General features: G+C 39.5%; 1 pseudogene; it reads left to right on the top strand.

Annotated features, from left to right (window-relative positions):
* Positions 1 to 3,547: 3,547 nt before the first annotated feature.
* On the top strand, positions 3,548 to 18,057 carry LOC130705597 (pterin-4-alpha-carbinolamine dehydratase 2-like; annotated as a pseudogene).
* Positions 18,058 to 18,497: the final 440 nt, after the last annotated feature.

Raw genomic sequence — 18,497 nt, 5'->3', positions numbered from 1 at the left:
TTGAGAAAGAGAAACGGAGTTGGAGAAATCAGGCTCCCTGACTTCAAACTATACCACAAACCTACAGTAATCAAGACAGTATGGTACTGGCACAAAAACAGAAATATAGATCCATGGTACAGGATAAATACCCAGCGATAAACCCATGCTCATATGGGCACCTAATTTATGACAAAGGAGGCAAGAACATACATTGGAGAAAAGACAGCCTCTTAAATAAGTGGTGCTCGGAAAACTGGACAGCTACATGTAAAAGAATGAAATTAGAACACTACCTAACACCATACACAAAAATAAACTCCAAATGGATTAAAGACTTAAATGTAAGACCAGACACTATAAAACTTTTAGAGGAAAACATAGGAAAAACACTGTTTGACATAAACCACAGCAAGATCTTTTTTGACCCATTTCCTAGAGTAAAAGAAATAAAAACAAAAATAAACAAATGGGACTTAATTAAACTTAAAAGCTTTTGCACAGCAAAGGAAACCATAAACAAGACAAAAAGACAACCCTCAGAATGGGAGAAAATATTTACAAATGAAACAACAGACAAAGGATTAATCTCCAAAATATACAAACAGCTCATGGAGTTCAATATCAAAAAAACCAAACAATCCAGTTAAAAAATGGGCGGAAGACCTAAATAGGCATTTCACCAAGGAAGACATACAGATGGCCAAGAAGCACATGAAAAGATGCTCAACATCACTAATTATTACAGAAATGCAAATCAAAACTACAATGAGGTATCACCTCATGCCAGTCAGAATGGCCATTATCACAAGAGCTAGAAACAATAAATGCTGGAAAGGGTGTGGTGCAAAGGGAACCCTCTTCCACTGTTGTTGGGAATGTAAATTGATACAGCCACTATGGAAAACAGTATGGAGGTTCCTTAAAAAACTAAAAATAGAACTACCATATGACCCAGCAATCCTACTACTGGGCATATACACTGAGAAAACCATAATTCAAAAAGACACAGGCACCCCAATGTTCATTGCAGCACTGTTTACAATAGCCAGGTCATGGAAGCAACCTAAGTGCCCATCGACAGACGAATGGATAAAAAAGATATGGCACATATATACAATGGAATATTACTCAGCCATAAAAAGAAATGAAATTAAGTTATTTGTAGTGAGGTGGATGGACCTAGAGTCTGTCATACAGAGTGAAGTTAAGTCAGAAGGAGAAAAACAAATACCGTATGCTAATGCATATATATGGAATCTAAAAAAAAAAACAAAAAAACAAATGGTACTGATGAACCTAGTTGCAGGGCAGGAATAAAGAGGTAGACATAGAGAATGGACTTGATGACATGGGGGTCAGGCGAAGCTGGGGCGAAGTAAGAGTAGCATCGACATATATACACTACCGAATGTAAAATAGTTGGCTGGTGGGAAGCAGCAGCATAGCACAGGGAGATCGGCTCGGTGCTTTGCGATGACCTAGAGGGGTGGGATAGGGAGGATGGGAGGGAGGCTCAAGAGGGAGGGGATATGGGGACACGTGTATGCATATGGCTGATTCACTTTGTTGTGCAACAGAAACTAACACAGTATTGTGAAGCAATTATACTTCAATAAAGACCCATTTAAAAAAACCCAATCATACTGGCAAAGACTTAAAAAAATATATACATACTAATTAACTATTCTATATCAAGTACTGGAATCCTGGGTTGAGTAGGACATGATTCTTGCTCTCAAAAAGCTTATAGTCTTGGGCTTCCCTGGTGGCGCAGTGGTTGAGAATCTGCCTGCCAATGCAGGGGACACAGGTACGAACCCTGGTCTGGGAAGATCCCACATGCCGCGGAGCAACTAGGCCCGTGAGCCACAACTACTGAGCCTGCGCGTCTGGAGCCTGTGCCCCGCAACAAGAGAGGCCGCGATAGTGAAAGGCCCGCGCACTGCGATGAAGAGTGGCCCCCGCTTGCCGCAACTAGAGAAAGCCCTCACACAGAAACGAAGACCCAACACAGCCATAAATAAATAAATAAATAAATAATCCTTCCCTAAAAAAAAAAAAAAGCTTACAGTCTTCATGGACCTCTCAGGGATTTATAAGGAAAGTGCTGAATAAATACCACTTCTCTTCCCTGCTAACTACAAACATCCCAACTCTCAACTTCCCCTTGATATAAGGACTTTCTAAGTAGGGTGGGCAAGCACACATTAGAATCCTTCCTTAGCTTAGATTGTTCAGTTTTTTCCTACTTCTTTTTGGATATCCTTGGTACAGCATGGCATCTCTGTACTCATGTATGACTTTGCATATGCTTTTATCTCCAAACTGAGCAAGGGATGTTTGTTGAATGAATGAATGAGGGCCTGGATTGTTTATCAATTATTGTTATCAATCTGTCTTTTACTTTGGGCTCTAGGAGCTCTTCCAGGGAGGAAAGGCCACGTCTCTCTTATCTTTGTGTTCCCAAATAATATGTGCTCTCAAAAACTCTTTGAGTTACATTCAATTTCATGCTGTTTTTTTTTTTTTTTTTTTTTTTTGGTAGGAAGGGAAGTTTTTTCTCTTTGCCTTCATTCCAGACGCACAGGGTGTAGGGCTGTTGTGAGGCCTTATAAAGTGTGGATCCCAGTGGATTCGAGTAGCTTAGAAAGGAAGTGGTTTAGAGGATGGTGGCAGCTGTTAACACATCCATGAACAAATGTGGCAGTGTGTTTCTGCTCTGAAGCATCTGTAAGAGGGTTAGATATTCTTAGATTTCAGAATATCTGCTTTTAGACTGACTTAAAAATTCTTAGGATACTACATCTTTGAACAACCCCTGTATTTTGTTCCTTGACAGTGACCTAGAGGCATGTTACCCTACTCTCAACTTTGGTCCATGGGATGCCCTAGCCTAGACCCTTTGACCTTGTGCTGTATCCATAGAGAAAGATGCTATTTCCCTAGGACAGTTTGTTGTTCAGACAGGTTCCAACTCTATGAGTGAATCTAAGATAAGCATCTCTCTTTCTCACGCAGAGGGCACTCAGCTGATCCTAACTTCATCCATTTGCACAGGGGTAAGAGATTTGTGGGTTCTATTTGCATCTCTCTGCTAAGGACAGTCAGAAAGTTCATGCTGACTCCTAAAAGGAGCAGGGGAATGCCATAAAGAACCTTCTTAGGATAAGAAACTAGTGAGATTGCTAGCCTCATGAAAGAAAATTCAGAACAGGACAAATCTAAAGAGATGCATCTGACACTGGACTTTTAAAGTTATCCCTCCAGCCCCAGACCTTCAACTCAAGAGAAATGGCAAGTAGAGTGAAAATGAAGGATCTCTGGGCCTGGCTATGCAATGCCTTTTCATTTGTTCAGGTCATGCCTTGGACTTTGGGAAGCCATCCTTGATATCTGAAGGCTGGGTTATGTGCCCCCCCTAAGTGCCCCCTTAGCACAGTGTGCCATCCCACAGCAATGCCCATGTCTGTGAGATGTAGGGGTACTGAGTGCAGAGCTCACAGAGACATTCCAGGAACTTAGAAAGGACTTGCAGGGTGAGTAGAGCAGGCAGTCCTTTTCTAGCATGTGTAGTCCGCTCTGTAAAATAAACCCCATCACCTTCAATGGCTCCTATGTAGTTCTCACCCAGAATGTGACGGTGAGTATGGACTTTAGGATTTAATTTCCTTCTCCAAAGTCTTAGGCAAACTTTGTGAATGAGCACAGTACCTTCTCCTTGTGGATTTATGAGGACTGCCTATCTCAGCCCCTGGCAAAGTCTTCAACGAGGGTCAGTTTCCTTCGTATTACTTGCAAACAACCCTGGAAGAAGTGGCATTTTACCCTGTCCAAAATTAGATAACAATCTGGAGAAATTTGTGGTGAAGGTGGTTGACTCAGGCGAGAACCCAGAGGGAATTAACTGAATTAATATTTGAAAAGCACACAGCACTATATAAGTGTTTGTTAAAATATTACTGCTGCTCTTATTATTATCAGACACTAAGGCATCATGCAGACCAGAACATTATTTCCTAAACCACTGAATTTCTGATATTGTAAAGAAAAAAAGTACACTTTAGATTTTGGAAGCCCCCAAAATAAAACATGGAAGTGCTCTTGGCTCGAGGCTTATTCTATTTAACACCTTTCAATAGGCCAACATCTGGATGTTATCATGGCTTGGCAAGATGAGATGTCGAAATTACAAATTCTGGAAATGCTGTGCATTAGGCACTCTTGTCTTTGCCTGTAATTGCCTTAAAGATATGAAAGAGCCTGATTGTAATAACTCCCCTAGTGTAACTATTCTTTATTTCTATTCTGCAAGAGAAGATAGCAGGAAGTGGTATCATTCTAAGGATATGAGTAAGGAGAGAGGGGAGCTAATCCTTCAATATGTGTGCCCCGCATCTCAAATAAGTACCAAACAACAGTGTGAAAGGATTACCGGTAATCTTATATATATATATATATATATATATATATATATATATATATATATATATCCCTTAACCTATTAACTGGAATAATTGTTGCACTAAGATAAGGAGTCCCTAAGTCTTCCTAGCTAGGTGGCCCTAGGCCAGAAAGCATTTATTATTTATTTCCTAAAGTCCTGTTCCCCAATGATAGGGATGGAAATTTGGCAGAGTCAGTCTGCCCTTGTCAAGCAAGAGAAATGGTTGTTTCATTTTTAATCTGGATCTTTTGCCCTGACAGATAAACCTGAAGAGTGCTGTTAAGGATGGGATGAATTGGGCTCCTGGTGATGGCTGTGGGAAGGGTGAAAGATACGGCAGCCTAGGACTACAGTCATTGTCATGTGACTGCAGGCCTTTTAGAGGGAAACAGGTAGAACCAGCCATTTCTGTGACTTCAGCAAGGAGAAAGTTTGTCTCAAACATGTTTTGAATTCTTTCAGTGGACTTTCTCCCTTCAGGGAATGCACTGAAGGCCTTTGGGCTGAGCTGGGATGATGGGAAAAACTGAGTACTATTCTATCTAGCTGGGTTTGTTTTACCCCTGGGTACCGTGGAGCTTTGTAGGCAGTGAGTGCTGTGGTCCGACAGCTCTAGCTGGAGGTGGGCTGCAGTGAACAAGGGCAAGTAGGGTATGTCTGAGTAACCCCTGGTATCTGTGGTCAAACGCCATGTCCACTAACAACCAAGGCAAGTAGCAGTTTAATCCTCATGGGTCATCCATCTGATCTGTGGAGACTGCCACACTGTATGATTATAGTTCCCAAGTAGGCTTTTGTTTTGGACCCCAAAATAATTTAGATTTAATGTTATATAAGGTGGGAAGTTGCTGCAGGGTTTTAGCAGATTTTGATGTATATTTAGAACAAAAGTGGTGAACCAGTCAGGAGAATGAACACACAATAGTAATTTAAAGAGGGAAAACTAAATACTGCATACAAATTTTTAACTAGTTAAGGGTTATTACCACTAAGAACTCTAAAGGGAACCCTCAAGAATACAGGCATAAGATGTAGAAAGCAGTCATTACTTACGGGACCGAGAGAGAGCACGCAAGGAAAGGACAAAACTGGAAGAGGTTCCCCTCCCTGCCACCAAGGGTATGACTCATTAGTGTGGTCCAGTAGAGGGCAGAGGAGTTCGCTGAGGTGCTGCAGGCTGGGCTGGTGAGCAGGAAGCCACCTGGTGGAGTGTGGAAGAAACTCGTGGGAGGGTTTGCGTCACTGGGTCTCCTGGACACCACCGGCAAGGTAACTGTGGAATGGCGAGAAATTACGCTCAAGGCTCAGTAGGAACAAACGCGCTGGAACCAGGAAGAGAAGCCCCTTCCTCTTGCAGTCTCCCTCCAGCGCCCTCTACTGACAAGACCTGACACTGTGCCCCCTCGCAAAAGAAATGTTTATTAGGTTCAGCTCCAGTATCTCCAAGCAGGGCAGAGAAGGGTATATTTGGTGCTCAGAGACAATAAAGTAACTGGTACAGGTGGTGAAGAAAAGGTTGGCTTGAAGAAGGGAGAGTCTGGGGGCTGGAGTGGATGGGGTGGCGGGTAAGGTATGATGAGTTTGCTTAGAAGGATGCACTGACCTTGGTCCTGAAACGCGGCTGAGAGAGCGGGGATACAGGGAGGGAGGGATTAGAGTGGTATTGATGAGGTAGAATAGATAGGACTTCATTGCGGATAAGATGGAGACGCGGGAGAGGGAAGCATGAAGGATGGCCCCAGGTTTAGGGGACTTCCTAGCTGGGAGAAAGAATAAATTTGGGTTTGATGGGAAGATAATGAATTCTGTTTGGACATGTCAATTTATGGTACCTGTAGAATATCCTAACAAGATTCAGAATTTCCTGGAAAAAACACTGTGGATTCACATGTGTAGTGGGGCTATGGATTTCCACAACTGCGACAAAATTCCCATGTGGAAAAAAAAAAAGGAATGAAAAATAAAGTTCCACCTTAAGAAGAATTTAAGTAAATTCTTTTTTACGAAAAAAAAAAAACTTTCTTCAAATTCATAAAAGTCATACAAATTTCAATTAAAGCTTGGAGCTATGTTACTTTTTCTTCAAAACGCCCTAAGGCTTTAATTTAGACTGTGGGTCATCATCAGAGTCCAGTGTGTGTGTGAGTGTGTGTGTGTGTTTATTTCTGTATGTTTTTGTTGTTTTGTACAGGAAGAAACTTTTTTAATATGTATATAATTCCCAAATGAGTGAAGTTTCTGTATTAAGCATTCTAAGAAATGTAATATTTTACTATGGTAATGATTTATTGCAGGTCAAAAGTTGGTTAGACAAACATGTATAAACTCAAAGGAAGGAGGTGGGGTTAATGGGCTGAAAAGCCAAAAAAAATTATAATCCTCCCCTAGCATTTATTTCTTGTGCCAAACATCATGGCGCTTAGTTGTATTCTGTATTTTGTGTCTAATTATTTTCTGTACATAACTCTTGCTTCCTCTTCTGTGCTAAATTCCAAGAGAGCAGGAAAGATTCCACGTGTTATTTATTCTTCACAGTTTAATAATAGGTTCTCAAGAAAGACTTCATTTGTATTGCTCAACTAATGTTTATTAGGCATCACTCTGACCCTACACAGGTAAAATGATCCTTGGAAATGATATGAAAAACACAGTTTTTTTCCTTGAAGAGTTCATAATTTAAAGAGAGAAAAACACAGAAAAAGCCCATTTTCATAAAATATGGTTAGGTGCTTAAAGCGATAATCCTTTTTCTAGGCAAACCCTTCAATTTTTTTTTATTTGATTTTTATTTTATATTGGGATATAGTTGATTTACAATGTTGTGTTAATTTCAGGTGTACGGCAAAGTGGTTCAGTTATACATATATCCATTCTTTTTTAGATTCTTTTCCCATATAGGTTATTACAGAGTACTGAGTAGAGTTCCCTTTGCTATATAGTAGGTCCTTGTTGATTATCTATTTTATATATAGTACGTAGTGTGTATATGTTAATCCCAACCTCCTAATTTATCCTCCCTTCCCTCACTTTTCCCCTTTGGTAACCCTAAGTTTGTTTTCGAAGCCTGAGTCTGTTTCTGTTTTGTAAATAAGTTCAGAACTTTCAATTTTCAGTGAGTCTTTGGACTAATGAGGCAGGAAGTACCATCTTTTCTTCACACTAAAATTTGTGAGCTGACTGGGTTTATCAGACACTGTGTGGGCTGATCAGATCTCCAGTAGTGTTTGTTTGCTAAAATCAAATGAATGTTCACATATTATACAGAATTATACTGGAGGGTACATCAGAACAGGCTAAAGCTTTATAAACTTGACAAGAACGTTGGGAAGATTAGCAAGTTAATATTTCACAAAATGCTTTGAAGATAGAAAGTGCCAACATAACTGCTAATTATTATTATTAGCCCCACAACCTTTTTCTTTTTCCCTTTAATGTTAGATCTATCATAAAACTTCTTAACTTCAACAGAAATTATTTTTTTAGATGAGCATTTTTTTAATGAAGTCAAATGTTAATATATGCATTTATGGAAATACCGTTTCTTCCATTATTATTTTTTATCCTCCCTAGAAGGCAGAGATTGTGTCATTTATCTATTTTGTAAGGGGCCTAGCAAGGCAATACTCATTTTGTCACTTTAGAAGTGTGTTGGCAATGGCTGGCTTACCTTTAAGAGAAGCAAAATGCGTGTTTAGAATCCTAGCTGTGACTGCAAACTACCAAGATTAAAAAAAAGAATCAGAACTTAAGTAACTAAAGAGATTTGCATTTTAAAGTGGTCACCAGGGGAGATTGTAGGGTCTATTCTACCAGAGATGCTGACATTACTCCAAATATTTTGGTTCTCCTCATTTGAAATTGCTTTCAGAAGCACTTTTACAAACCATATTAAGAGCTAGTGTCATTACTTCATGTCACATCTTACGTATGAAAAGAGCATGAGAGATCAAAAGCTGGAAATGTACCCAAAGGGACCTCTTTGTATTGGTCTGTGTAAGGCTCGGAGAGTTAATGAGTTAGAAATCCATTGTAATAATATGAAGCAAACCATCCTAATGCTTTACCCACTGTATAAGCTTGAGAAAATTTCAAACACAAACATTGAAAGGCTTTAGAGCATTTTAAAATTTAGATGTTCTGTTAAACTTGGTTGCTTGGGATAAAAATCAAAACTGTGCTTAAAAGACATTCACTAAAGAAGAAAAAAAAGCAAACATAATAACACCACACACACACACACACACACACGCACACACACACACACCCCTCTACCCACTCTTTTTCCAGCAGCTTGATTAGATATTCTGAAAAACCAGCTCAGTTCCCACCAGGTTTCTTCCTTTTTTCCATCACAGGCAATGATAGCCAGAAATTTTTGGTTACTTTCCTCCTTTTTCTCATCAACCTGATTTGTTGCCAGGAAAGAAGAGGAAAGAGAAATAGATAATGCGCAGCTGGAACACGGAGTTGGCTGAATCGTTGCAGGCTTTTATTCCTTTCCCTATCTGCCGTGTCTGTTTAAGGCTGCATTGGTTTGCTAAGGCTTCTGTAATAAAGTACCTCCAACTGGGTGGCTTAAACAACAGAAATTTATTGTCTCATGGTTCTGGAGGTTAGAAGTCCAGATCAAAGTGTCAAGAGGGCTGATTCGTGGTAAGGGCTGTGTAGAAGGATATGTTCCATGCCTTTCTCCTAGCTTCTGTGGGTTTGCTGACAATTTTTGGTGTTCCTTGTCTTGTCGACACATTACCCCGACCTCTACCATGATGTTCACCAGGCATTCTTCTTGTGTGCATGCCTGTCCTCACATTTCCCCTTTTATAAGTACACCAGTCAAGTCAGATTGGGGTACATTCTAATGACCTCATTTTAACTTAATTACCTATGTAAAGAACCTATCCTTAAATAAGATCACATTCCGAGGTACCAGAGGGTTAGGACTTCAACATATAAATTTGAGGGGGGACATAATTCAACCTCTAACAAGCCTAGAATGGGAGTGTACAGAGAAATGAGAATGTGGGGAAACAGCAGGCATCACAGCTTGATCTTTTGTACTATGTCACGTATGAACAGGAAGTCATTCCTCTCACTTTCATAAATTGCCATGCTTATAAGGATCTAGGCTAAGAAATCTTTATCATGTCCATCTCAGGTAGATTTCCATAACACTTTACCTGTACCTAACTTATGACCCTCACAATTCTCTACCTTGTATTACAGTTCCTTACGTACCCAAGTTACCTCTCCTATAAAACTATAAACTCCTTGAAAGTAGTATCTAATTCATATTTATTTTTATTCCTTGACCTAGCAGAGTGCCTTGTACATAATAGATACTCAATAAATTGTCATTGAATCTATAAATCCATGCAAGCTTTATAGTTACAGAGTTCCAAGAGTATACAAACTCATTGCCAAGCACTATATCAGTCAGGATAGGTTAGGTTGTGCTGCAGGATCAACCAACTCCTAACTCTCAGTGACTCAATACAACAAAGTTTATTTCTTGCTCAGGCAAAATCTTCTGCAGGTCCAGAGAATTCTCCAAGGTGGTCATGTTCAATTGTGGGAGCAAGGCACCCCAGGAAACTCAGCATGAAACTTCAGTGTTTCCTGTGGCAGGAGAAGAGATCATGGAGAAACCAGCACTGGATCTTAAATGTTCCAGCTGAAAAGTGACACATGTCACTCTGCTCCCAGTCTGTTGGCCAGAAGTAGTGTCATGACCATAATGACCCAAATGCAAGGGGGCTAAGAAATGTTATCTTCCACATGTCAGGAAGGGGAGGAGGACTAGAAATGCTGCTGTACACTAGTAATTTCTACCTTAGGCACTTTTTCCCCTAAAAGGTATATTTTATATTAGCACTGTGTTTCATACAGCATTTATTGAGCCCTTACTATGTGCCAGGCAATGTTCTAAATGCTGGTGGTCCAACATACAAAAGACAGACTAGAGGCTACATTCCAGTGTGGCACAAGGATGACAAAGGGGTGACCAAATAAATGAGATATCTGCATACCGTAATAAATGCTATAAAGAAAATAGAACAGGATAATATGGTGGAGAATAACTTCCCTGTGATCTCAGCACCAGTATGCCCTAAGGCTCTTCATCTTCTATTGAAATGTTAGTGCTTATTTTTGCTTTCTCATATAATTCAAAATGTAATATAATCATTCTTATACTGTATTATACTAACTGAAACCCAATTGAAGAGAACCTTTAAATTTCTGGAATTTGAAACCCTCCAACACATTTTTAGGTATTAAAGTCAAGTAATGAGAAAATTAAGTCACACAAAATATTTATAAAAAGAAAAAATAATTTTAAAAAAGAAACACACACAAGCTGTTTTAGTTATCTTTTGCTATATAATAAAACGCCTCAAAACTTAGTGGTTTAAAACAGCAGCAATCATGTACTCACTCATGTTTCTGCAATTTGGCCCAGACTTGGTGGGGAAAGCTCATCTGTGCTCCATGTCTGCTGGGCTGGAATGTCCAAGATGTTTTCATTCTTCATTAATGACTTAGGTGGATGACTGTAATTGCAGAGGCTATCTAGGTATCTCTGTATCTCTCTGTGGCCTTTCCTCTCTCTCTTTCTAGCTTGGGCTTCCTCACAGTATGGCAGCTGGGTTTCAAGATGGAGCATTCCAAAAGGATAAGCCCAATACATAGTTGCTTATTAAGCCTTTTCTGGCATTACAATTGCTAATGTTCAATTAAAACCAAAGCTTGTTCCATGGTCAGGTGCAGAGTCAATCAAGGAGGCAACTTTACATTCTACCCTTTCTGAGTCTCCCATAGTCTCATTCCATTAGAGCATCAGACTCAGGCTTGAAGTCTAGAATCTCATTGTCTAAATCAGGTCCAGGGAGGATAAGGCTTCTTAGGTGTGGTGGCTTTCAAGCTGAATACCTCTAAGGTAAATAGATAAGTTATCTTTACCCTTTCTGCCCACCACCCACAACCTAAAATAGTGGAGCAAGGACAGAAAACAAAAGCACCTATTCAAAGACGGGAAATGAGAGAAACATGAGTCACTAGTCCTTAGCAAGTCTGAAATCTAGTTGGGTACATAATGCCAGTTTCATGGTTAGGGCCTAGTTCTGCTATCTGGTGGTGGTTCTCCATGGCTGCAACTGAGTCACTTTTTCAGTTTTCTTTCTGCACAAAGAAGGTTGAGAGGATAAGGTTTTCTTTTAATTTTGAAATTCAAGTTTCATTTTGAAATACTTCTGTCTCTTTTAGTCCAATCTGGCAATGTTGATATTGTATAATTCTCTTAAAAACTTTGTGGATTTCTTATAAATCTTATTATGGGTTCATTTCATTAGGCAGTAGTTTTGTCATATCCATAAAGACTGACCCCTTTCTAATTTTGCCTGCAAGTCAGGGTGCTGTAGGACTGTGCCCTTAATATACTTAGAAGACCTTTTTTTTTTTTCTTTCCTCCTAGATGAGAGATTCTACGAGTCCTGAGGATTATTAGAAGCCCATTTGTCTAGCCAGGAGTATATGAGGCAGTGCCCTAAATCTTTCTGAGTTCTCATAAGCAACATCTTTGATTCAATCTTTACTTTGAGGTCTCATTTTACTGGTAGTGCCCTGGATTTGATATTTTTTTGAGGCAATTTCTTACTTTGAAAATATTTCACCAACTTACACTAGGGGTAAGAACTTGTTTTATATTTAAACCCCCAATTCGTTTACATTTGCTTTAAATTCTGCTTGAAAATGAAGTTACTATTTTAGCTCATCTTACTCCTTCCATAAATTATCTTAAGCAACTAAAAGACGTCAAGTGCTACTTTCAGCGTTCTGTATCATCCTTAGCTGGATCTACAAATTAGGTATCCTTTCTGTTTTCCATGTTACTGTAGATGACAGTTTTGCTAATTAATCTGCACATACAGGGCTTCCCTGGTGGCGCAGTGGTTGAGAGTCTGCCTGCCGGTGCGGGGGACACGGGTTCGAGCCCTGGTCTGGGAGGATCCCACATGCCACGGAGCAACTGGGCCCGTGAGCCACAATTGCTGAGCCTGCGCGTCTGGAGCCTGTGCTCCGCAACAAGAGAGGCTGCGGTGGTGAGAGGCCTGCGTACCACGATGAAGAGTGGTCCCCACTTGCCGCAACTAGAGAAAGCCCTCGCACAGAAACGAAGACTCAACACAGTCATAAATAAATAAATAAAAGAACGTGAATTTCTAAAAAAAAAAAAAAAAGTCTGCACATACATAACTTGGGTTTCTTTTCTCCAGCTTCAAAAAGCAATTCCTACTGCTTTTCTAATGATTACTAAGAGTCTTCTTGAGGTTTGTCAGGTCTCTGCTCACTTCACTAGTTTAGGTTTTTGTTGTAGCATTACTTCAACTCTGGGTACCAATTTCAAAATTTCAAGTTATCTTAAGGGGCTGTTTTACTAATTGTTCTGTCAGTACATAACTCAGGACCTTTTTTCTCCAGCTTCCAATAGCTATTGCTTTACTTCCCTTCCATTCTCTACTAACACAGAAGTACAAACAAAAATCTCTTCCAAGTTATTTCCTTAGGACAATAAGTACACATTTAATTTGATCGCCTATATTTTCTGAATCAAAAGTTATAGCATGAATAACCATAATTGCCATTATTAAAATTTCTCACTGCCAAAGATTCAGTTTTCTTAGACTTAGAAAAAATTGCATTTAATAGTTCTTTTTTCTTTCCTACTTTTTCTCTTTCTTCTTTCTCTCTTTCTCTCTCTCTTTTCCCTCCCACTTTCTTTTCTTCCTTCTTTCCTCACTCATGCATTAATTCATAAAATATTTACTGAGTACTTCTTATGAGCCAGGCACATAGTAATTGTCATTAAGGTACAGAAATAAATAAAACAATTTGTTTGCTTGCCTGAAGCTTATATTCCAGGGAGGAACTAATTCTTAGTCACCCTAAAAATCATGTGAACCAGAGAACCTATTTTGGTTATTTGATAACCCAAGTGAAAATTTCAAAGTGAGAAAAGTTCATCTTTGATTCACTTCTCTTCACCTGTTGGTGAACTCTTTCCCACCTTTGGAATTCCTCTCCCTGGAGCCCACCATTCTTACATTTTTCCTAGGAAGACTTTGTTGTCTGCTAGGTTTCCCCCAGAAAAGGTTTCAGGATCTACCCATATTTTTCCTGTCTTTCTTTACACGAATACATTTATCTCTACCTTCTTTGATTCCGCCAAGGCCTTGCTTTTGACTCAGGTTCCCCAAACTCATTTTCAGTAATATGATATTGAGTAATCATTGCTTTCTTGGATAAAATAATAACAGAAAAGAGTGTCCTAAAAATGTAATGCCTCAACCTAAAGAGTATCTAAAATTATGCCTGGGCCTGTGATGGAGATATGTAGGGGTAAGTTGGCCTTTCAGGCTTCCTTAGGTTGCTATGGCAATTCCACATGGCTTCTGTACCTCCTAAGATTCTCCATGTGAACCAGGCCACGTGCTGGAGAAGGTACGCTTTCAACTGTGGGTAAAACCAATGGTTGTGCAATTAAATTTATCCATTGTTTTTTTTCAAACTAGAGAGGGTTGCAATGTAGGTCTTGCTTCTGCCTTGGAAAACACCTTATGGGCCCTCAAGTTGCTGATGGGACCTGACCAGCCCAGGGGTAAAATTTCTGCCTCATGGCCACCAGAACTCTGATTACAAGTGCAAGTAACCTTGTGACCAGCAGTAGCTCTTCATATTTACTTGAAACAAATCTATGTTAATTTATCTCTTTTGAATATTTAACACCTGAGAAAGAAGATTTCCAACCCCACCCTCTTTTTTTCCTCATGCAATTTTCTTTTATGATTGTTTATGCCATTGTCTGCATCAGCTGGCCTGGATATCCAAGGGGAAGGTAAGACAGTGAACGTGACCCACTCATAGGGTTTGTAGCTCCCCACCACATTGGGGTTTTACCTGTGGGGATTAAATAGAGGTGTCTGAACCCCAAAGAGGCAGTTCAGCCCAGGGAGATAGTCCAGCGCCTGGCTCCCAGGGAACAGATGGAGGATAGAAGCTGTGGAGTCCTGCTCTGCCCCTTGACACCTGTGGGATCTGTTAGGTCTGGAAATTGCTACATTTCTATAAACGTGGAATGTTCTCAAGTGAAGAGAATACTGGGAAAGACTCAATCTCTTCAAATGATAGTTTCTTAATGTATAAAATGTGAATAAGAACATCTGCCCAGCTTTCCCAAATATGAGTTGTAGTTATAGCTCTGGTCATCCTGGGAATGGAGGTGTTCATCAATTTCTGACAGAGTTTCTGCAAACCAAAACAAAAATATATTCCTGCCGAGACAGACAGGTCTAACTGACCTTCTGACTCAGCTTGAATTGCTGTTGGTGGTCACATAAATTTGCTTTTCTGTGCTTCTTGGAGAGCAAGTTGAGATGGAGAAACAGAGAGGGACATTCCTTTGTACTTTTGTTACTATCTGAAAGAATTTTATTTCCCTCTCTCTGTAGGAATAAAAATAGAATCTAAAAATGTTCCTTTTCTCTGGGGATAGTTAGGTGTGAAACAGCTTAAAGCCATCATCTAAACAGTTATGACAAAGCTACTTTTTTTTTTAGGGAGGGAAGGTATAATCCTATTATCTTTGTGTGGTTATCAGCGCCACTTGAAATTCCAATTAGTGCAGCTAATCACCATGGGCTCCTCTGGCACTTAGCTGGCAAAGAGCTAAGTCTAATTAATACTTTGGAGTGGTGGGTAAATGGCATTTATTTTATTCCTTCAGACACATTTTCTAAGTAAAATTCTGATTTGGGGCTTGTTTCACTGCCAACGGGCAATTTATAAAAAAGAACAAAGAAATAATTCTGTATGAAACTAACAAAATAAGGTCCTTAAGTGATCTTGTCAAATCTGAGAGGAACTAGGGGTCCCAGAGATAAAGAAAGGTAGGATACTTGATGGCCAGTCAAAGGTATATTTCTCATCTATTTATTATTTTTTAAAAATGTATAAAAGAGGAGAGGCATTATTCATTTAAACTCAGATTTGTATAAAGAGTCATTACCATTTGACTCATTAACAACGATTCTTTGCCTAGAAACAGGATAAAGTATTAATAACCCAGGACTCTGGGTCTTTTTATTCAAATGGCTTAGAGCCAGGGTTGCAGGCAAGTTCATTATAATTACCTGGGTAATCTCCAAGCAAAATAATATCAATGCCTTCTCTGTGATCAGTAGGCATTTTAAATGGGAACTAGGGCTTGGCAACTGTGTTCCTTTATGCAGAAGTTCTCTATTAGCACCTGCTCCCCAAATTCAGAGTCCCACAGTCTCCTGTCCTAGAAAGGTCCTGGAGTTGACTTGGATGTGAGTCAGCTTCTCATGGGGAAGCCAGGCTTGACCACATGCCCAGTGTTGACCAACATGGTCTACAGATGTCTTGGAGGAAGAGGCAGATATGCTCACAACTTAGTCAAACCCACCGTGACTACTGAGAAATCTACTCTGCTGGTTATCAACCTCTCAATGTCTGAAGAAAATCACCACAATATTAATATTAACCCAAAGAGTAAGGGTCTGGTTTTCTTTCAAGGCTGTCTCTCTCCGTGGTCCTGGTGGATTCCTATACTTGTGTCTCAGAGTAACTTGTTTATAATTCAACAATTGCTTTGTTCTCTCTCTCTCTCTTTTTTTAAAAAGTGCATATTTACAGAGACTTCCAGACTTTCTAAACCAGAAAATGCTGTTGAGAAGAATAATGAGTCCTAAAGTTTTGTAAATTCCTCTGGTTTTGAGTTCAAGCCTTTGACTGGGCCCTGGTATGGGAAAAGGGGACACTTATTTTTAAGGCAAGAATTCTGTGTTTAAGTTTTGGGAAAGCACTGAATGTTTACTTGGGAAGGGATTTGAAGCCTTTTGTAGGTTTTTTGAGTTTTTCAGATAAAGGCAATCCACACCACCGTTCTTAGGCAAAGTGGTTCTGCAAGTATCTCTTCCAGGAACCAAGAGCTGTTCCCCAATGGATAAGCATTATTCTGTATAATTATGGATATTTTCCCTTCCAAAAATATTTTTTTTTTTCTAGAAGCTGCTGTTTCAAAGGCTTTCAATTCTGTGTGTCATTATCAAATAATCTTTTTTGTATTCGGGTGTTTATTATTGGATTCCAACAATGATAAAGCTCTAGGGGTTTTTGTCTCCTTTGGTATGCTAATTAGCCAGTTTCCTTTTGATCTTTTTCTCACTGAAAAGAGTGAAAAGCTATCTCGGTAGGGAATCTTAGTGCTGTACATTCATCCCCTCATATCCATAATCTGAGGATCAGAGGAAGACAACAATTTCACTGCTGAATGAGAGCTTCTAGAAGCTTTAGTTAGAGCCCAGTGCTGCCAAATAATCCCACTGGCACTTAGAGGTGGGCACAGAGGAAGGAGACGCAGAGGGGAAAGAGGCACAGATACTTCTTTTGGCGGGGTGAGCTCAATTGCTTTTATTTCTTCCCCAAGTATTCAGTCCATGCAGATTCATGTCATTTCACTTAATTTTTAACTTTTAGATGTCTTTCTCCTATTGATATGTTTTTAGTGACAATGAATGAATATTTAGTTTGAGGAAAATGGCCTGAATACTGGGAAAACAAGCAGCTGACAGAATCTGTTAGACTCTAAAGCTGTCTTTCAAAAGACACAGTAAATTCACATATGCAAGAGTAATATGTGGGAAATTGTGTGGCTCTTACGGGTTGAATGCACATACTTGTATGCTTGGGAACGGATAGGAAAAAGAAGTTATTAGATTTTTAGTTTGATCACTGATTGGTCTGCTATAGTTGTGAATATTCGCCTTTTTATTAAGATCTTAGGATGTAAGATAAAGTCTGGGAAGTCAAATGGAAAATTTCACCATCAATATCTAATATCTCTTGAGAATGCACTGAGAGGGCAGCAGTGCATTACGAGGACCCAGCAAGTTGATACGTAAATATTCTAGTGTCAGGAATTATGCCCGGCCCATATGGGCATGCGCGCCTGCACACACACACACACACACGCACACACATTAAGTTGAGCCATATGAAATCACTGTTTTTGCAAGTAAAAAAAAACAATTTCATATGGTTCAACCTAACACAGTTTTCTGTTTGGGAGCTATGATTACAGGTAATCAAGCTTTATTTAAAAAAAAAAAAAAGAGTTCATACATTGAAAAGAGTATTGACTCCTGTAAAATCATCTCCATAGGGCTCTTGGGGCGCTGGGGGCGCGGTAGGCGACGTGGCGCTGGTTCGCGGGGCTTCGGGGCAGGAGCCAGAGCCTCACGGCCACGTCAGCAGATGCTCGCTGGTTGACAGCAGAGGAGAGGAACCAAGTTATACTTGACCTTAAAGCAGCAGGATGGTCGGAATTAAGTGAGAGAGGTGCCATCTACAAAGAGTTCTCTTTCAAAAATTTTAATCAGGCATTTGGCTTTATGTCCTGAGTTGCCCTACAAGCAGAGAAGTTGAATCATCACCCGGAGTAGTTCAATGTGTACAACAAGGTCCAGATAACTCTCACATCACATGACTGCAGAGGACTGACCCAAAAAGATGTGAAACTGGCCAAGTTTATTAAAAAAGCAGCTGCTTCTGGATGACTTTTTCCAAAACGCATGTAAAATCTTATATACACATCTAGCTCCAATGTATTTTGAAGGCAATTTATCAATACATGAACAAATTAAGTTGTAAATTTAGTTCACCTTTTGAACGATCACATTTTGTAAAATCAGTGCTTAAACAAAAATGATTTAAACTTGAAAAAAAAAAAAATCATCCCCATAGAGTTCTGTTTCTGAAAATGCTGCATGGCTTAGGGCAATTCTGGAATAGTCCTAAACCTCAGGGTTTTCATTTCCTCAATGCTTGGAAAACCATCTTTACCTTTTGAAGATGAGCTTGAATTTTGGAAATTAAAAAAAAAGTAATTCAAAATCACCTCTTTGAGTAAAATAATTTATACTGAATAAAACTAATTTGAGTTTTCTTTCAAATAAGCAAAATTTAATTATAAATAATGCAAAAAATTACTTGGGTG

The sequence above is a fragment of the Balaenoptera acutorostrata genome, chromosome 18 (assembly GCF_949987535.1).
Source record: "Balaenoptera acutorostrata chromosome 18, mBalAcu1.1, whole genome shotgun sequence".
NCBI lineage: Eukaryota > Metazoa > Chordata > Mammalia > Artiodactyla > Balaenopteridae > Balaenoptera > Balaenoptera acutorostrata.
The sequence above is the reverse complement of the archived record's forward strand: the minus strand, read 5'-3'. Positions and strand labels throughout refer to the sequence as shown.